Raw genomic sequence first — 20,067 nt, 5'->3', positions numbered from 1 at the left:
TTGCCCAAGGCCACACAACTAGGTAATTATTAAGTGTCTGAGGCCGGATTTGAACTCAGGTACTCCTGACTCCAGGGCCGGTGCTCTATCCACTGCGCCACCTACCCGCCCCTATTCTAACTCCTTTTAACCAGTTCAGATGAGAGTGAGGTTCAAGGCTCAGCCACTCCCTCCATCCCTTCCTCCTGTTTGTATAGTCTGCTTGTGTACCTTGATTATGTGTGATAATTTCCCCTTTCCTTCCTTTCCCTTTCCTCCCAGTTTATTCCTCTCTTTCCATTCTAAAGGTCATCAAAAGATAACAGAACTACTTCCAGACCTTCTTTCTAATAGAATATGACCCTATGATTATAGGGTTCAGAGGGGACATCTATCACATATCCTCTGTATTTGAATTTAAGCACTTAACATTTGTTTAGTCCTTTATCGTCATTCATGTTTACCTTTTTATGTTTCTCTTAACACCTGTATTTGAACTTCAAAATATTGCCACACCTCTGGTCTTTTAATCAGGAATACTTGAAAGTCCTCTATTTAATTTTTCCTTGATACTCATTGTTACTGGTTAAATCATTCTTGACTATAAGTCCATGTATTTTGCCTTCTAGAATGTCATATTCCAAGTCCTCTGTTCCTTTTGAGTGGTAGCTACTAAATTGTGTGTGATCCTGACTGTGTCTCCTTGTTTTTGAAATCTTTCTGGCTGCTTGCAGTATTTTTTCTTTGACCTGGAACCTGGATTTTGGCTATGATGTCCATGGAAGTTTTTGTTGAACTCAGGTACTCCTGACTCCAGGACCAGTGCTCTATCCACTGTGCCACCTAGCTGCCCCTAGTCCATTGATTCTTAATGTTTGCTCCTTGATCTATTTTCTAAGTTGTCTATTTTTGCTATGAGATATCTTACGTTTTCTTCTATCTTTTCATATTTGACTTCGTTTTAATATTTCTTGTTCCCTGGTGAAGTCCTTGGCTTCTGCTTGGTACATTCTAATTTTCAGGGAGTTTGCTTGGGCCATGTTTTCCACCTCTTGTACCAAGTTGTTAATTCCCTTTCTGATTCTTCCATAAGGGCATCTAGGTGGCACAGCAGATACAGTGCTGGGACTGAAGACAGGAGAACTTCTCTTCCTGAGTTCAAATCTGGCTTCAGATACTAATTAGTTTTGTGATCCTGGGCAAGTCACTTAACTCTGCCTCAATTGCTCATCTGTAAAATGCGCTGGAGAAGGAAATGAGAAAACACTCCAGTATCTTTAAGAAAACTCCAAATGGGGTCACAAGAGTTGGACGTGAATGAAACAACTGAACAACAAGAACAACAGTTCTTCTAAAACTCATTTTCCAATTTTTTTTTCTCAAACACTCTCACTTATTTAAAAAAAAATTTTCAGCTATTGCTTCAGCTCTTCTAGGACTTAGAATTTGTGTTCAAGCTGTTTTCCTTTGAGGCTGTGCTTGTTGATGTTTTGGAGTCACCTTCTGGGTCTGTGTTCTGAGCTTCCCTGCCACCATAATAGTTCTTTATAGCTTTTTTTGTTTGTTCATTTTTCCAGTTTCGTGACTTTGAACACTTTTAAAGGGAAGGTCTGGACTGGTCCTGTTGTATTGTATTATTCCAGGATCTCAGGGACAGCTGGGGACTTGTAGGATTTGGGGATCTAAGCAAGAATAGACTGCTACTGAACTCAACTAATGTTGGTTCAAAGTAGCAGAATTCTAGCTCCCATTACTGCCCCTTGCAGGCTGGAATAGATGTTAAAAGTGAGAGATCCTCTTCTGTGTTGGGGAGGGGGGGTGGCACTAAGCCACACTGCTAACTTTTGGCTTCAGAACTTGCTCCAGTCTCATAGCGCCCAGAACTTGCTTACCCAGGATACCAATCCCTTACACATAATCCCAGTGCTGTCTGCCCTGTATCTGTGACTCAGGCTACAGTTGACAAAGCTGCTAATTCACACTTGTCCTTGTGGAAAGGCAGACCCCAGTATAGGTCTGATGGTATCCTAGAGATAAGAGCTACTTTTGTGCTGGGGTGAAGCCTCTCCCTGGGTCAAAGTATCCCCTATACTGCATCTTCCTAGCCTGACCCAATCCCTGTTATTCAAAGACCTCCCTGCCTAACTCCCTAGGCTGAGCTGAGCTATAACAAATGACTTTTTCCAAATTTCCCATCAGAATTTGACCTGGTGAATTTCCTAGGTGTGTTTGGAAGAGTTTTGTAGATCAAGCTCACTGCCTTGCTTCCTACCATGCTACCGTTTTGGTTCCACCTTCCCTACTTTTCCAACTTAGCTATTGGTTTGCTTGGGTACAAAGTGAGGCATTTCCGAGCACCAGAGTCTTCATGGTTTGTTCTCTTCCCAGCTTTGGTCAGAGTAGCCTTAAGATAAGCATAATGAGGGGTGGCTAGTTGGTGCAGTGGATAAAGCACGGGCCCTGGAGTCAGGAGGACCTGGGTTCAAATCCGGCCTCAGACACTTAATAATTCAGCTAGATAATTACTAAGTGTCTGAGGTCGGATTTGAACCCAGGTCCTCCTGACTCCAGGGCCGGTGCTTTATCCACTGCGCCACCTAGCTGCCCCCTTAACCCCGTTGCCTTGCAAAAAAAAACCTAAAAAAAAAAAGATAAGCATAGTGAGAATCAACAAATGTTTCCTAAATGCTTTTGCTGTCTACAAAGCATTGTGGGGAAATAAATTTCAGTAAGACATGGTCCCTGCTATTAAGGAACTTAGACTTTTGTAGGGGGATGAGGCATCAACAGAGATAATTATAATGCGTAATATTATATTGGGATATGTGCATTAAAGAGGGCCAAAGTTCTGTGTGTGGAGAAGGAAATGGCAAACCACTCTGGCATCCTTGCCAAGAAAACTCCAAATGGGGTCATGAAAAGTCAGACAAAACTGAAAAAGAAAACAGAGCTCTGTGTGAGCTCTGAGGAAGATTACCGATGTGGGGAAACCAAGGAAGGTTTCTCAGAAGAGATTAGTGTTTGAATCAGTCTTTAAAAAGATGAATAGAAGTAGTTCAGCTGGCAGAAATGAAGAGATGTGGAATATTCTAAGCACAAAGTTCAGAGGTCTATGAGCTTCCCTTCTTGAATCTCCATATCTAGCGGTTCATTATCCAGCCAGGTGCCTACAAACAAGTGCCCACCTGACATCAGGGAGGTGATATCATGACAAGCACATGAATGGGATTTGAGTGAGGAGAGGCTGTGCCAAGTCACCAGCCTCACTTTTTTCTCCAGGATGACAGGAGATGGCCCTGGATGTGAGGCATCTAGTGCATGTTGCATACAATGACTTGTGACTTGCCCAAGGTCACACAGCTAATAAGTGTCAAGTATCTGTGGCACAGATTGAACTCAGATCCTCCTGACTCCAGGACTGGTGCTCTCCGTTTCACCGCCTAGCTGCTTCATTGTTCAGGTCTCTCTTACCTCATTTTTAACCTTCACCTAATCATCACCCTTGCAACACCATGCTTTTCCACCCCTTTCACCACTGAAGTCCCAGCAAAGGACTCTGTCTCCACTTAACCACAGGCTCACTTCTCAGCTCTCTGTGATCTAGATTCTGACCCCACCACTGCATAGAAACCACTGCCTCCAAGGCTACCTGTAGTCTCAGTTGTGAAATATAATACCCTTTTCTTCAGTCCTCTGACCTCTGAAGCTTGGGATTCTACAGCTGGCTCCCTCCTTGAGGACACTCTCCTTGGTTTCCATGGAACTACTGTCTCTTGGTTTTTCCACTTAATTTATTTTTCCTTCTCAGTCTCTCTTGCTGGATCATCATCCTCCTGCATGCCTGTTCTCCAAAGCTCTGTCCTTTCTACTCTTGACTCGAGGATCTCATTAGTTTCTATGAAGTTCAAGTATCATTTCTATGGAGGTAATTGCTTTGTAAATAGTATTTTATTTTTTTCCAATCGTATGTGAAGATAGTTTGCAACATTTATTTTTATAAAATTCTGAGTTCCAAATTCCCTTCCCTCTCCCTTCCCTGAGACAGCAAGCAATCTGATATTCATTATACATGTGCGTTCATGGAAACATATTTCCATGTTGTAGGTGATTTCTAAATCTATATCCAGCCCTAACTTCAATTCCAGTCACTTGTTGTCAACTGCCTGCTAGAGATCTCCTTTCAAATTTCATCCTTTCCCTAAACATCCCCCTCCTCCTAACTCCCCTGTTTCAATCAAGGGCACCACCATCCTCCCCCCTTGAATTCTCTCTCCATACCCATCTCTGTCACTTGGTTGCCAAGTCATATATTGTCTACCTCCCCACAATATTTCATTCATTTCATTTCTACCTACATGGCTAACACCTTCTTTAGCAGACTATTCGTGTTAGCCTCCTTCTTGAAGGTGCATGGTCTCTGCACCAAGACTTTTCCTTATGTCATTCCATACCCCTTCCCAACAGGGTTCTCAACTTCTTTTGGAAGTCGTTTTAGAAGTATAAAATAAAATAGGATGACAAATGAAAACAATTATGGTAAAATCACAATTTATGATTCCATAATTCAGTTATCAAACTATTTTTTAAAAAACAAGCTAACAGACCCTCAGCTAAGAAGCCTTTCTGTATGAGGAAAAAGGATAAAAACATCACTTGTACACAAATATTCATAGCAGCCCTGTGGTGGCAAAGAATTGGAAATCAAGTAAATGGCCTTCAATTGGGGAACGGCTTAGCAAACTGTGGTATATGTATGTCATGGAACACTATTGTTCTACTAGAAACCAGGAGGGATGGGAATTCAGGGAAGCCTGGAGGGATTCGCATGAGCTGATGCTGAGTGAGATGAGCAGAACCAGAAAAACACTGTACACCCTAACAGCAACATGGGGGCGATGATCAACCTTGATGGACTCTCTCATTCTATTAGTGCAACAATCAGGGACAATTTGGGGCTGTCTGCAATGGAGAATGCCATCTGTATCCAGAGAAAGAACTGTGGAGTTTGAACAAAGACCAAGGACTATTACCTTTAATTTAGGAAAAAAAACTGATATGGTATTGTCTGATCTTGGTATCTTTTATATTTTGTGTTTCTTCCGTAAGGATATGATTTCTCTCTCAACACACTCAATTTGGATCAATGTATACCATGGAAACAATGTAAAGACTGGCAAATTGCCTTCTGTGGAGGGTGGGGGGAGGGAAGTAAAGATCAGGGGAAAAATTGTAAAACTCGAAATAAATAAAATCTTAAAAAATAAAATCTTAAAAAAAAAAAAACCTTTCTCTAGTATCATCCTGGTCATTGATAACAAGCATTAGGTATTTTGCCAAACACTGTTTAAGCTCTGGGGATATGAAGATAAGAGTGATGCTATCCATGCCCTCAAAAAGCGGACATTCTAATACGGGAGACAACATATATGTCTTAGCATATGTATGATGTATATAAAATGAATACGAGGTTGTTTGGGGAAGGGATGCACTAGCCCTTGGGAGGAGGGGTTGAAAAAGGCTCCACATAGGAAGTAATTCTTGATGAAAAGTGATTCTAAGATAACACTCCCTCACTCAAAAACCTTCCATGGCTTTCTATTGCATATAGATTAAAATTGAAGCTCCTCAGTCTGACATGGAAGACCCTCCACCTTCATTACCCTTTCCAGACTGCTTTCATGTCATTTTTACAAATGATATTTCAAGGAGACTGGTCTGCAAACCATTCTCCAAATTAAAATTCAGTGGGATGGGTATCTTGGGTACTTTCATAATCCATCTCCCTCCATACCCAAAATTCGCTCAGACTCTGTCTGCTTGCACGGTGTAGCTCCAACCACTCTCCCTTCAGTGAAGTCTTCACTAATAGCCCTAGGTGGTCAAGAACACTCTCCTCCCTTTTCCATATACTTGATTTTGTGTACATGCCATGCTCTATCCCCTTAGTAAAATGAAGGTACCTTGCAGACTGGACAGGACTGTTTCATTTTGGCCTCTACACTTCCAGCATCTAGTATAAGAGGCATTTCATGAATGTCTATTAAGAAAATAGTGTATTCTTGGAGAGAAAAGAGTTGGCATCTTGTCAATAGTTTCATCTAGCAAAATGATCCATGTTTGCTCCAATGAAACAGTCTTTCTAATCAAAGGCTGCTTCTCCCATCAATGACACCCTCTTTTAAAAAGCAAATTCAGAGCCAGTCGGGGGTGGGGGGTTGTGGGTTTGGGTGGGCAAGTTTCAGAAACAGACAATGCTCTTCCTGAGCAATCTGGACCTCCTTAGAGCACAGAATGCCTAGAGAGAAGTATTACGTGGCAAAGTTGAGAAGGCAGGCTAGCGTTCCAATCTGGAGGATTCTACAAGTGTTGTCAGAGCCTTACTGGTGGCAGCCCATTCCCATCACACTCCATTAGGTGACTTAACCTACCCATAGCACAGGAGATGATCTATAGTAGTTTATGAGTGCATTGGGAGCCTGATACCATCTCCTCCTTCTGCTAATTCTGGATGGAATACTATCTGTCTCTAAGGTCTGGCTATTCAGCCAGATGTGATAAATTCAGATAAATGTGATGTGATAAATTCAGATAAAAAGGAGGGATTGGAGAGAGAATGGGAAAGTGAGTGAAGAAGGAAACAGCTGTTCAGGGTTTACAAAGTACTTCCTCACTTTTGAGTGCAATGTTATAGGAAAGAAGGGAAAATGACTTGTCAGAGGTCATGCAACTAGCAAGTGTTGGCTTCTCCTGTTGTCTTAGAATGATAGTGGTTCATGTTCTTATCACCTCTCCCCTAGATTATTGAAATAACTTCCTAGCTGGTCTCCTAGCCTCATTTTCTTCCCCACAGCCATCCTGCCCATGCTGCCTAACCTTTCCCAAATCATTTTGCCCATTACTCCTCTATTCAGAAACTTCAATGTCTCCCTCTTATCTCTCAGGTGAAGTCAAAACTCCTCTGTTCAGTTTGTAAGGTGCTCTGTGTAAAGCTCTCCTTAACTAGGCTTATAGCTTGCTCCTTCCCATTATGTCCGCCCTGCTACAATTAGTATAAACTTATCATGGATACCCACAAAATTTCCAACTCTCAGTCCCTTGATTTCATGATACCTCCTGTCTGGAATATAGTACCATAATCTCCCATAATCTTAACTAGATAATATAAGAGTTCAGATTTACAAAGCACATGTACACCTGTTCTCTCATGTAGCCTCACAACAGTCCTGTTTGGTTGGTTCTCGGCTTTTGTTATTGAAAAAGACTAAAATGACATCGCTATGTTAGAGATGAGTTACCCTGTGTCCAATTGTGGTTGATCAGACCAATACGAGCTCAGAATGTTCTGCCACAGGTTGGGCACAAAGAGTCCATGTGGGGGCGGCTAGGTGGCACAGTGGATAGAGCACCGGCCCTGGAGTCAGGCGTACCTGGGTTCAAATCCGATCTCAGACACTCAATAATGACCTAGCTGTGTGGCCTTGGGCAAGCCACTTTAACCCCATTTGCCTTGCAAAAACCTAAAAAAAAAAATCATGTCTCTTTGCCTTTTTCATGTCCCATGTCTCTTTTTTTTGTTTGTTTGTTTTTTTAGGTTTTTGCAAGGCAATGAGGTAAGTGGCTTGCCCAAGGCCACACAGCTAGGTCATTATTGAGTGTCTGAGACCGGATTTGAACCCAGGTCCTCCTGACTCCAGGGCCGGTGCTCTATCCGCTGCGCCACCTAGCGGCCCCCTGTCCCATGTCTCTTTATGTGTACAGGTATTATTATTATTCCCTTTTATAGAAAGTGAGAAGCAAGAAGTCTACATGATTTGTCCAGCGCTCCAAAGCTAGGGCGTGAGTTGAGGGTCAAGCTTTCATTTCTTTTAGGATTAGGATTAGGATTATTTTTAAAGATTTTATTTGAGTTTTGAGTTTTACAATTTTCCCCCCAATCTCACTTCCCTCCCCCCGCCCCACCCCCACGGAAAGCACTCTGCCAGTCTTTACTTTGTTTCCATGGTGTACCTTGATCCAGATTGCGTTTGATGAGACAGAAATCACATCCTTAAGGAAGAAACAAAAAGTATAAAAAATAACAAGATCAGACAAGAAGATATCTGGGGTTTTTTTTCTAAATTAAAGGGAATAGTCCTTGAAATTTGTTTAAACTCCACGGCTCTTTCTCTGGACACAGATGGGATTCTCCATTGCAGACAGCCCAAAACTGTCCCTGATTGTTGCCCTGATGGGATGAGCGAGTCCATCAAGGTTGATCCTCACCCCCATGTTGCTGTTAGGGTGTACAGTGTTCTTCTGGTTCTGCTCATTTCATTCAGCATCAGTTCATGCAAATCCCTCCAGGCTTCCCTGAATTCCCATCCCTCCTGGTTTCTAATAGAACAATAGTGTTCCATGACATACATATACCACAGTTTGCTAAGCCATTCCCCAATTGAAGGACATTTACTTGTTTTCCAATTCTTTGCCACCACAAACAGGACTGCTATGAATATTTTTGTGATATTTTTACCCTTTCTCACCATCTCTTCAGGGTATAGACCCAGTAGTGGTATTGCTGGATCAAAGGGCATGCACATTTTTGTTGCCCTTTGGGCATAGTTCCAAATAGCTCTCCAGAAAGGATGGATGAGTTCACAGCTCCACGGACAATGTAATAGTGTCCCAGATGTCCCACAACCCTTCCAACAATGATCATTATCCTTTCTGGTTATATTGGCCAGTCCAAACCTTCATTTCTTTAAAACCAATAAGTACCCCCTAGATCTCGATTTGGGGGGAATACTAATTGCACAGGAAATTCTTTCAGGTGTCAGATTGCCCCAGCCAGATTGCTTAGTTAGTTAAGAACAATATGTTTCTATCAGTCCCTAGGCTAGGACATGGCAAGGACTTACCAAAGGCTAAAGCACAAAGTATCTAAATTGAAGAGAATTCATAGAAAAATACAACTAAGGTGATTAGACTCGAAGGGGGCTGATGAGATCCTGGGCCCCAAGAAAGGAAACGGAAGGGACTTTAGAAATCAACCTTTTCTAAGCAGTGGTGAAGTGGCAAGACAGCTCCATCAAGGGGGATCCTGGACAAGTCACTTTATATTTCTCACTCTCAGTGATTTCATCTGTAGAGATAATAATGGACCTATTTCACAAAACTGTTTGCTGTAAGGACTAACATGTAAAACACTTTGTAAGCCTTATCTGGCTATAAAAAGATTAGTGGTAGTTGTAGTAGTAGTAGGAGTACTAGTCCAATTATAATTTTACAGGTGAAGAAACTGGGGCCCGAAGAAGACAAGTGACTTGCTCAAGGTTACACAGTTAGCAAGTTAGCAAGCAGCAGAATTTGAACCCAGGGCTTCTGGGTCCAAGCCCAGTACTATTTAAACTGTGCCTTGGGAAGAATGGTTCTCTTGTTGCTCTGCTGTATATGCTAGCAAGGTGTGGCCAAGGAAGAAGGGCATGAGGAAGGCAGGTAAAAGTTTCAGCTATGGGGGTGGCTAGGTGGTGCAGTAGATAAAGCACCAGCCCTGGAGTCAGAAGTACCTGGGTTCAAATCTAGCCTCAGACACTTAATAATGACCTAGCTGTGTGGCCTTGGGCAAACCACTTAACCCCATTTACCTTGCAAAAATAAACTAAAAAAAAAAAACTAAAAATAAATGTTTAGGCTACTCTTTGTCCAGTCACAGGAACAATAGGGATGTCCTGGCACCTAATAACAGTCAGTTTTTTCTATTACAAAATGGAAATAAAGCCATACCCAAATTTGAGGACTCTAGCTCCCTGGGAAATAGCAGTGAGAATTGGGATTGAGTCCATCATCTGGGATCACTTTACCATTGCCTGGGTTTGAATGGGCTAAAGGTGTCAAACACGCTGCCCACATGAACCTAACGTAATTGAGCAATATTTACCAAGATCAATAAAAATAGAACCTAGATAATGTTAATACGAGTTTTTCCGAAGTCAGGGATCCTTCCATTTCTATTCGAGTCTGAGCCACATTACAGTATGAAGGTAGGGCAAGGATCAAGGGTCATATCCAAATGTTCCTAGTTAAGGACCACTGGAGTCCAACCTTGCTTCTCTCTGGTCTCTGTGAGCACCTTGGTACAGTTCAATTGTCCTCGATGACTTTCTATGGCCAGTAAGGAGATGCCTTCTCTGTCTCCCTTATTGTTTTTACTGCCACAGAGATGGGGGAGGAGGGAGGCAGAAGGGAGGCAGGAGAAAGTTTGTTTGCTAGGGAAAGGTCATTGGGGAGAGCATGTGCTAATTCCTGTTACCCACAAGGTAGGAACCAGAATGAGATCATGCTAATCACCTCAGTTTCCTCATCTCTAAAATGAAGAAACCGACCCAGAAGATGGTCCTTAAACAGCTCTAAGCCTATTGTTCTCTGATCCTGGGGATAGAAAGGGCTCTGAGGGTAAGAGTGCATTCAAATGAGTAATAATAATAAGCACTAGGTATATAGTGACCTAAGGTGGGCAAACGATTTATACGTGTTTCAGGGCACAGTCTTCACAACAACCCTGTGAGATAGTCGCTATGATTATTCCCATTTTAGAGATGAGGAAGCTAAGGCCCAAGGAGGTTATGTGATCAATCACATATTACTTGAATAAAGGTCATCTTCACCTCTCTGGGCCTCACACTGCTAGGAGCACACAATCTGTAAATGTCCCAAGCAAAATTCGAACTCAAGTCTTCCTAACTCCAGGTCCAACAATCTGTGCACTGCCCCACCTAGTTACCTCTGTGCTTTATTGTTTACTAATTCCTTGTTAGGTAATTGCTTTTCAAGATCCCTTGAAGGGTTAGGTTTCTTGGAGTTGAAAGAGCACTGGATTTGAGCCTGATGATCTGGGTCCCGATTCAAACTCAGCTACTTTACTTTGTGACTTTGGGCAAATTTCTTCCTGTGTAAGCTGAGAGGATTCAACTCCATGGTCTCCAAGGCCTTTGGCAGCTCAGAATCCTATGATGCTTCCCTTCCATGGCGACTTCCATTCTTCCCTCAGGTTTTGTATCCTGTAGCATCTCTCTTCCAAATCTCCTCCCAGGCTTGGCATCTTGCTGCCCCGAGGGATGCTAGGCACTCGGGCCCAGGGCCATGTTGCCTGCAGGGGCGTTGGACATGGAGGTGAACAAGAACTACCTCTGGCCTCCTTCTTTTCTATCTTATTTGGGAATTTCTTGAATGCACAGACATACAAATATACATTCACGGAGTCATGGCCTGAGCTGGTGCTAGCCAATGACGTTGCCCAGCCTAGCTGCTTTCACTTTTGGGTGTGACTAGGTCAGAGTACAGGGAGGGTCTAAATATTGAGATTCTGTGCTGCCAACTACCAGCTGGAGAAGAGGGATCATCTCAAAATGTCCATCTGGAAACAGAAATGACCAGAGCGCACTCAAAGAATGGCTGCCAGGAAGGGGCCCTGGTCCATTTTGATTTGCTCCACCCCCAAAGCTTTGGCCAGGTGCCAGTGGAACCTCCAAGGTAGGGGGTCTAGCCTGAGCTTGGCAAGAATCGAGTCCCAGTGGGAGGGGCTCCAGCCTAGCTCCCTGGGCCAGCTGCCCAACTAGTGTGTGCACACTAGCCTGCTTTCATTTGTGGGTAAAGATTGCCTCAGTGGGTAGCTGCTGCCTGAGTTTCCTCCATCTTCTTTGCCCATCTGGGACTGGAATGGAGGTGGTGAATAAGATGGACAGAGGAAGACTCAGAGGATCATTGACTAGACCCGAAAATGACCTTAAAGGTCACTGGGTCTTTTACTGAGGTCCAGGGAGATACAATGACTTTCCCAAAGTCATACATAGGAGCATTGATCTCAAACTGAAAGGCCATCTTAGTCCAACTCCCTTAATTTACAGAGGAGGAAACTGAGCCCAAGGAAGTATAGGGACTTTCCTAGTGTCAAACAGGCAGTATCTGAGGGAAGTCCAACCCAGGTCTTTTTTACCATAAGTCCTAGTAATACTCTCTGAAGTGCCACAGTCTTCATGGGAAATGGTATAGAGGGGTATGGAAAGAATATTAGATTGAGAGTCAAGAAATAAGGGTTGGAATTCCCACTGTGATACTTCCAGGCAGTATAATGCTGGGCAAGTTACCGCCTTTCTCTCAGCCTTATTAAATTCCAAGAAAGAACATTTGCACTCCCTACTTCACAAAGTTGTTGTGAGGAAAGAGCTAAGCTTTAGAGTTCTGAATAAATGGGAGTTATTATTATTAATAATAATAATTATTATTACTAATTCTATAATTAAGCAATTATTATTACTACTAATAATTAGTAAAGATGTTGCCCCTAGCTAGCCCCTTGGATTCAGGTGGGACATTGGCCAATTTGGACAAGAAAACTAAAGTAGGCAAGAATCGGTCAAGGAACAAGAACCCTACTTATGACGTCTTTCAACAGAGGCTAGATGACCCCTTGAGGTTGGAAATGTTGATAGAATGGCTTCTCACTTAGACCTGGATTGGACTGAGGTTCTGACTCTATGATCCTCTAATATTTGCCCAGGCCTCTATGAGTCACTTGAGGAAGAAACAGAAGAAGGTAGTATCCGGGTCCTCTCCTCAGGAAGCTCACAGTCTAGTTGGGTCGACAAGGTCCGTGCAGAGGATAGAGCAGGCAAACAAGCTGTAAGCTGAAGGCCCTGTTCTAAGAGCTCATTGTTTCAGGGAGGTGACTGTGTTTTTCAACTTTGTGCAAGTGGAAAGCACACTCTGGGATAGTTTGGTCTGGTAGAAAGACTTTGAGTAGGGTCCTGGCCACAGATGATGTCGACTAGGTGACAGACTAATGGGTTCTAAAGAACAGCCCAGATAAGTGTAGAGAAGTTCATTAGCATTGGAGGTTGGCTATTTGGTGATGAATTCTTTGACCATGGCAACCCATAAAACAAAGAAGAATGCCGAATGGCCCCAAGTCTTAAGTGGCCTTTTTTGTAACCTCTTTAACAGTGGTGGCAACATCAGAAAGGGGGTCAGAGGGTGCTAAAAATAAATTAACTGTTGCTTCTCTAACTGGGAGCTCCTTGACCACTGACTGAACAGATATACTAATGGATCCCATTGCTACATATGTAAATTATACTTGCATAGATGAGAAAGGAGGTCTGTAGGCTGTAACTATCACGATACCCTCCATCCCCTTTTTTGGTAGTAATGACTTGGGTGGGTTTTTTTCTCTCCCATTCTTTGGCATGTTTCCCTATTTCAGAAATCTTGAGACAAAATACCTCAAAACTCTCCAATTGTGTCACCTCTACCACAGATCTGTGTGTGTTTGCCCTGGTCCAAGGGCCCTTCCTCAAGCAATACCTTAAGGGACTGCTGTTAGGATTCAAATCTGGTGACCCCCCCCCCCCCACACACACACCTCTGTCATTTGATGAAGAAAAGATTTGCCTAAATCTTCCCAGATATTTTCCACTGTTCATCTCTTTGTTGTCCTTCTTCCAGTTTCATACTTAAATGGTTTGAGGATAATCTGGCTAAATTGGGTCTCTTGCCAAACTTCCAATAAATGTGAATTTCCATCCACCGTTTTTTGCTGTTTTGAGAAAATACTGCTCACAATCCTTCTCTATAAGATTTTACAAACACTTATATTCTAAACCGATGTTTCCCTTGGCTGCCATAGCTCTCTGCTTGGCAGGGAAATCAAGTGTGTGATGGCTGAGACTGTTTCTAGGTTCTTTTGGTCTCCTAGTTGAGGCAATTGATTTACTTTGGTTAATCTTCCTTTTAAAATAATGACAATCCATATCAGTCTTTCTTCCTTTGTCCACATCCTATTTTCAGTATTGATGATCTATTTTAATAGGTTGGATATGTTTTTCTTGCACTCCATTTTTAGTCTTTCTTATAATTTGGCGCTGATTGTGATCTTTGCTCTGACAAGCCTAGGGTCTGACTGTACACAGACAGCTGATTCAGAAATGACTCCAACATTGGTAACCAGTTGTTTCCTGTCTGTTAAGATAAAATCAATTTCATTTTGTGTGATGTTAGTGAGCATCCCCCTCACTCTCTTCTTATACAAAGTACGCTTGAAGTATACGTTCTCCAACCTGAACCACATTTTTCCCACACATCTTCCCCCATCTTCCCCTCTGCCCACTTTTGCATTAAAATCATGGTGGATTAAAACGGATACTAATTTAAATCAGAGGGTCCTGTCTAGTTCTTTGTGAGCTTTCTCTGCCTCCTCATCCTCGTTAACACATGTCAAGGAAGCAACAATTATCTTCATGTTAGTATTTTCAGCAAATGCTCATGACCACTACAGTATGAGATAACCAAAGTTGAACATAAAAGTGATGTTTCTCCGGCTGTTGGACACACAATCAAACCAACTTTACCAGCTTCTTTATTTGTCTCTCCAAGGAGAATTTATGAGTCAGCCTTCCACTTAGCTGCAATATCCTTGTCTCATGGTTTCACTTCTAGCAAGAAAGGCCAACTCATTGATCACTGGACAGAGAGCTTGATTTAACGTACTAACAGTTCCTTTAATGTCTATAGATGTTCTAAAAACTGGACCACAATGAGGCATTGAAGAAAGTTGAGGGGAGATGTGTATGTTTATACATATAGATATTCAGAAACACACACACACACACACACACACACACACACACACACACACATATATATATATATATGTATATATACACCTGTGCATACACACATATACATATGTAGGGATATAGGATAAGCAACAACCAAAATGCCTTGCCCAGCTTTTCATCAAGATATATATGTAAATTACTGAAATGTAGCTGGGCAGGCAGGCACTCTCATCAGGTGGGCAGAACAGCACTAATTAAAGGTGCTATATCTAGACTCAGGTTCTCCCTTCTGGCCTCAGCACATTCAAGAGCCTCAGATAGATTTTTTTTTAAGAATGAGACTAGGTTGGTATGGATTCTTCCCTCTCTTCCCTTTAAATCAAGGATTCTTAACGGTCTATGAACTTTTTTGAAAAAAAAATCTCAATTACTGTTTTAATATAATTGGTTTTCTTTGTAATCCTACATAATTATTTTTTTGTATTTAAGACCATGATTTTGAGAATAGGGTCCACAGGTTTTACCAGACTGCCGATGGGGTCCAGGACACAAACAACGTTAAGAACACCTCCTTCAACTCTTTCGACATCCACACTGGGTCTTCTTGAATATTCCTCAGGAAAGGGTTTCAAGTCTATCCTTTCTTTCTGATTTGATCTATCTGTTCTTTAGATTAAACCAACACACACACACACACACACACACACACACACACACACACACACACACAAAGACAGAGCTGTAATTCCTGCCCACCTTATAAAAACTTTTCTCTTTTTTATCCATTTTTAATTTTTTGATAAATTTTGTTTCTATGTCACTTTCATTTCCATATCCCTTCACTCCACCAAGAAGTCAATAATAAAGAATTCAAAGGAAGAGAAAAAACACAACAGTCAGGTTTGGACTGGTTGACCTCTTAGGTTCCTTCCAGATCCAGATCTAGGATCCTATGTTCTTCTGTAGCCTTAGGCAAATCAGTTCACCTTTCTGGACCTCGGTTTCCTCTTCTGTAAAATGAAAGGATTGAACTAGCTGGCCTCTGAGGTTTCTTCCAGCCTTTGGAGCTTGGGCAAATTGCTTGTATCCCCTTTTCACTCTCCTCCCTTCCCTATCTTGACTCCTTGATGAACCAATTACAATCCTCAACCAATGTACTATCCTCAATGATGAGCCAGTGTATTATCCTCAACATACAAATCCCTTGTTCCTTTGTCCTATCACCAATCAAACCTCAACCCTAGATGATTCCCACATCCACCTCCTTTGTGACTCTTCATGTGCTAAAGAACAGAGCTGGAGAAAAAATCAAAAAACCAAACCAATTTGGATCTACTCTAAATTTCTGTTACCTGAGCTCAGTTGGGCTCTCACTACGGCAAGGAATCCTTTTACAACTCCCTAATCTGTTTTCTGTCTCGTTTTTTGCAGCAGTAGCTATTTTAAACCTTTTTACTCTTCCTCAAGCTTCCCATGACACCCCCTCCTATGATACTCTCCGCTGAATCTTAGAATCTAGACTTCACAGAAAAAAACTGAGACATTTCACCAAGAGCTTCCTCTTGAACCCTCCTCCTCATCTTACATTTCTCAAATATCTCCCCCCCACAATTTCCTTCATTTTGGACTCTGAAGAAGCACAGACCCCTCTACATGCATTCTTGATCCCATATCCCCAAGTCTTTTCCAGATTGTCCCCACTATCATCTTCTCTCCTTCCCCTCTCCAACTACCTTTCATCTACTCCATATATATTTTATATATTCCTAGTTATCTACATGTCTTCTCTGCTATTAAAATGTATACTCCTGAAAAAAAATCAAAGCTATCTATAGTGAAATGGAAAAAAAAAATTCTCTAAATCACTATTGATTAGAGAAAATGCAAATTAAAACAACTCTGAGGTGTGACCTTGCATCTATCAAACCGGCTAAAATAATAGAAAGGAAAATGACAAATATTGGAGAGGATGTAGAAAAATAGGTACACTAATGCATTGGGTTTGTGTTTTTTTTTTTTTTAGGTTTTTTTGCAAGACAAAAGTGGCTTGCCTAAGGCCACACAGATAGGTAATTATTAAGTGTCTGAGGCCAGATTTGAACTCGGGTAGTCCTGAGTCCAGGGCCAGTGCTCTCTTCACTGCGCCACCTAGCCACCCCACTAATGCATTGTTGATGGAGTTGTGAACTGGTCCAACCATTCTGTAAAACAATTGGAACTGTGCCCAAAGAGCTATCAAAGTCTACAGATGCAAAAATATTCATAGCAGCCCTGTTTGTGGTAGCAAAGAATTGGAAATTGAGTGAATGTCCATCAATTAGGGAATGGCTGAACAAATTGTGGTATATGTATGTTATGGAACACTATTGTTCTATCAGAAACCAGGAGGGATGGATTTCAGAGAAGCCTGGAGGGATTTGCATGAACTGATGTTGAGCAAGATGAGCAGAAGCAAAACATTGTACATCCTTACCAGCAACGTGGGGGTGATAATCAACCTTAATGGACCTGCTCATTTCCATCAGTGCAACAATCAAACACAAATTTAGAGCACCTGCAATGGAGAATATACTTGTATTCAGAGAAAGAACTGTGGAGTTTAAACAAAGACCAAAGTCTATTACCTTCAATTTAAAAAAAATATCTTATATACAACATAATTTTGTTATCTCTAATGTTTCATCGTCTCCTCAGGATGGAGGATTATTATTAATTATTATTATTATTAAAGGCTGTAATTTCTTTCTCAACACATTCAATTTTGATCAATGCATAGATGGAAACAATGTAAAGATAATCAGACTGCCTTCTGTGGGAGGATGGGGGTAGGAACAGCAGATGGGGGAAAAAATTGTAAAATTCAAAACCTTACAAAAAATAATAGGTAGAAACTACTATTATATATAATTGGAAAGCCAATAAAATATTTAGAAAACAAAGAATACATATACAGCAATACCGCTACTAAATCGATATCCCAAAGAGATGAAAGAAAAAGCAACAGGACCTACATGTACAAAAATATTTATAGCAACTCTTTTTGTGGTGGCAAAGAATTGAAAACTGAAGCATCAACCCATCAACTGGGGAATGGCTGAACAAGTTGTAGCAAATGATTGTGTTGGAATATTATTGTGTTATGAGAAATGACAAGCAGGATGGTTTCAGAAAAACCTGGAAAGACTTAAATGAACTGATGCAAAGGGAAGTGAACAGAATCAGGAGAACATTGTATATAGTAACAGCAATGTTCTGTGATGATCAACTGTGAACCATTTAGCTATTTTCAGTAATACAACAATCCAAGAAAATTTCAAAAATATTATGACAAAAATGCTAATCACCTTCAGAGAAAGAACTGATGGAGTCTGAAAGCAGATCAAGGCCAACTACTCTTCTACTTTTTAAATTTTTGTTTCTTTTTTTTGATCTATGTTTTCTTTTACAATATGACTAATATGGGAATATTGTTTGACAAGCCTGCATCTGTATAATCTAATCAAATTGTGTGCCTTCTTAATGAAGGTGAGAAAGAGGGAGAGAACAATAGAATCTGAAACTCAACATCTTAAAAATAAATGTTAAAAATTGTTTTTACATGTAATTTGGGAAAAAATTAAATAAAATAAAAATCTGTGTTTAAAAAATTAGAATATATGCTCCATGAGGGCAGGAACCATTTTTTGCCTTCTTTCATTTCTCTAGTGCCTTGTACTACCTAAGACATAGAGTCCACTTAATAAATTATTGTTGACTGGCTAATGGACTTTCCTCTTCTCCATGTACCCTATTAGGGCAGCTGGGTGGCACAGTGAATAGAGTACTGGCCTTGGAATCAGGAGGATGAAGAGTTCGAATCTAGCCTCAGACACTTGATACTTCCTATCTGTGTGACCCTGGGAAAGTCACTTAACTCTGATTGCCTCCCATCCAGGACTATCTCCAGTCATTCTAATTCCTATCTGGCCACTGGACCCAGATGACTCTGGAGGAGAAAGTGAAGCTGGTGACTTAGTACAGCCTCCCCCCTTTACTCAAATCCAGTTCATGTGTTTGTCATAGCATCACCTCCCTGATGTCATGGTCTTCTTCAAAAACAAAGGACAGGGGCAGCTAGGTGGTGTAGTGAATAAAGCACTGGCCCTGGAGTCAGGAGTACCTGGGTTCAAATCCGGTCTCAGACACTTCATAATTACCTAGCTGTGTGGCCTTGGGCAAGCCACTTAACCCCGTTTGCCTTGCAAAAACCTAAAAAAAAGGACAAACATCAGAGGTACCTTATTGTACTATATTGGTTTACTTTGCTGTCCCCACACACCCACCCATCTCCCATCTCCATGCCTTTGTATCGACCATCTCCTAGGAATGCTCTCATTCCTTCCTCACTTCCAGCTCCTGGCTTCCTTCAAGGCAAGTCTTCTATGGTATTTTTTTTTTTTTTGCAATTAGTGCTTTCTCTTTGAGATTACTTTCCATAGACACAGTAAACATCTTGTATATATCTAATTATTTTCATAGGGCAGCTAGGTGGCACAGTAGTTAGAGCACTCATCTGAGATTCAGGAGGACAGGAGTTTCAATCTGCCCTCAAACACTTGCCACATATTAGCTGTGAGACCTTGGGCAAGTCACTTAACCCTGCTTGCCCTGCATCCAGGGCCATCTCCAGTTATCCTGATTCCTATCTGGACACTGAACCCAGATGACTCTGAAGGAGAAAGTGAGACTGCTGGCTTAACAAAGCACCCCCTAGCTCAAATCCAATTCATGCGCTTATCGTGACATCACTTCCCTGATGTTCTGGTCTTCTTCAGAAATGGGAAATGAAGGACAAACATTATTATTATTAGTTATTTGCATTTGGTATCACTAGTTAGAATAGGGACGCCTTGAGGGCAGGAGCCATATTGTTTGCCTTTCTTTGTATCCCCAGTGACTTTTAGATAAGTCCCTTCCCCTCCCTGGGCCTCAGTTTCCTCATCTGTAAAATGAGGGGGTTGGATAGCTGGCCCCTGAAGTCTTCCCTGTAGCTCTGGCCCTAGCAGCATCCTCCATCAGAGGCAAAGCTCCCTCCCATGAAGCCAACAAGATGAAAGAAAGCACTAAATTAAACCTAGAGCTCCCAGCTGAGGTCACTAGGCAGGAGAGAGGCTGATTATCCTGAAAAAGAGGAAGAGATGGGAAGTCCCCGGGAAGCTGGGACACAGCCAGGAGGGTGGGATCCTTCTTTCCCTTTAAATAGGAAAGAGGGAAGAGAGGCAGGGAGTATAATAAAACAAGCCAATAACTTGGGTCATAGAATCATAGATGATGGGATCATAGATTTAAAGGTGGAAAGGACCCCTTCATTTTACAGATGAGGAAACTGAGGCCCAGCCAGGTGAAATGATTTGCTAGGGTCACAAAGCTAGTGTCTGAGGCAAGATTCAAATCCATATCTTCCTGACTCCAAGTCTAGGATTCTAGCTGTAAACCCTGGTTTTCTGCCCCCAAAGCC

Source organism: Macrotis lagotis, chromosome X, assembly GCF_037893015.1.
Source record: "Macrotis lagotis isolate mMagLag1 chromosome X, bilby.v1.9.chrom.fasta, whole genome shotgun sequence".
NCBI lineage: Eukaryota > Metazoa > Chordata > Mammalia > Peramelemorphia > Peramelidae > Macrotis > Macrotis lagotis.
This window is presented reverse-complemented; position numbering follows the sequence as displayed.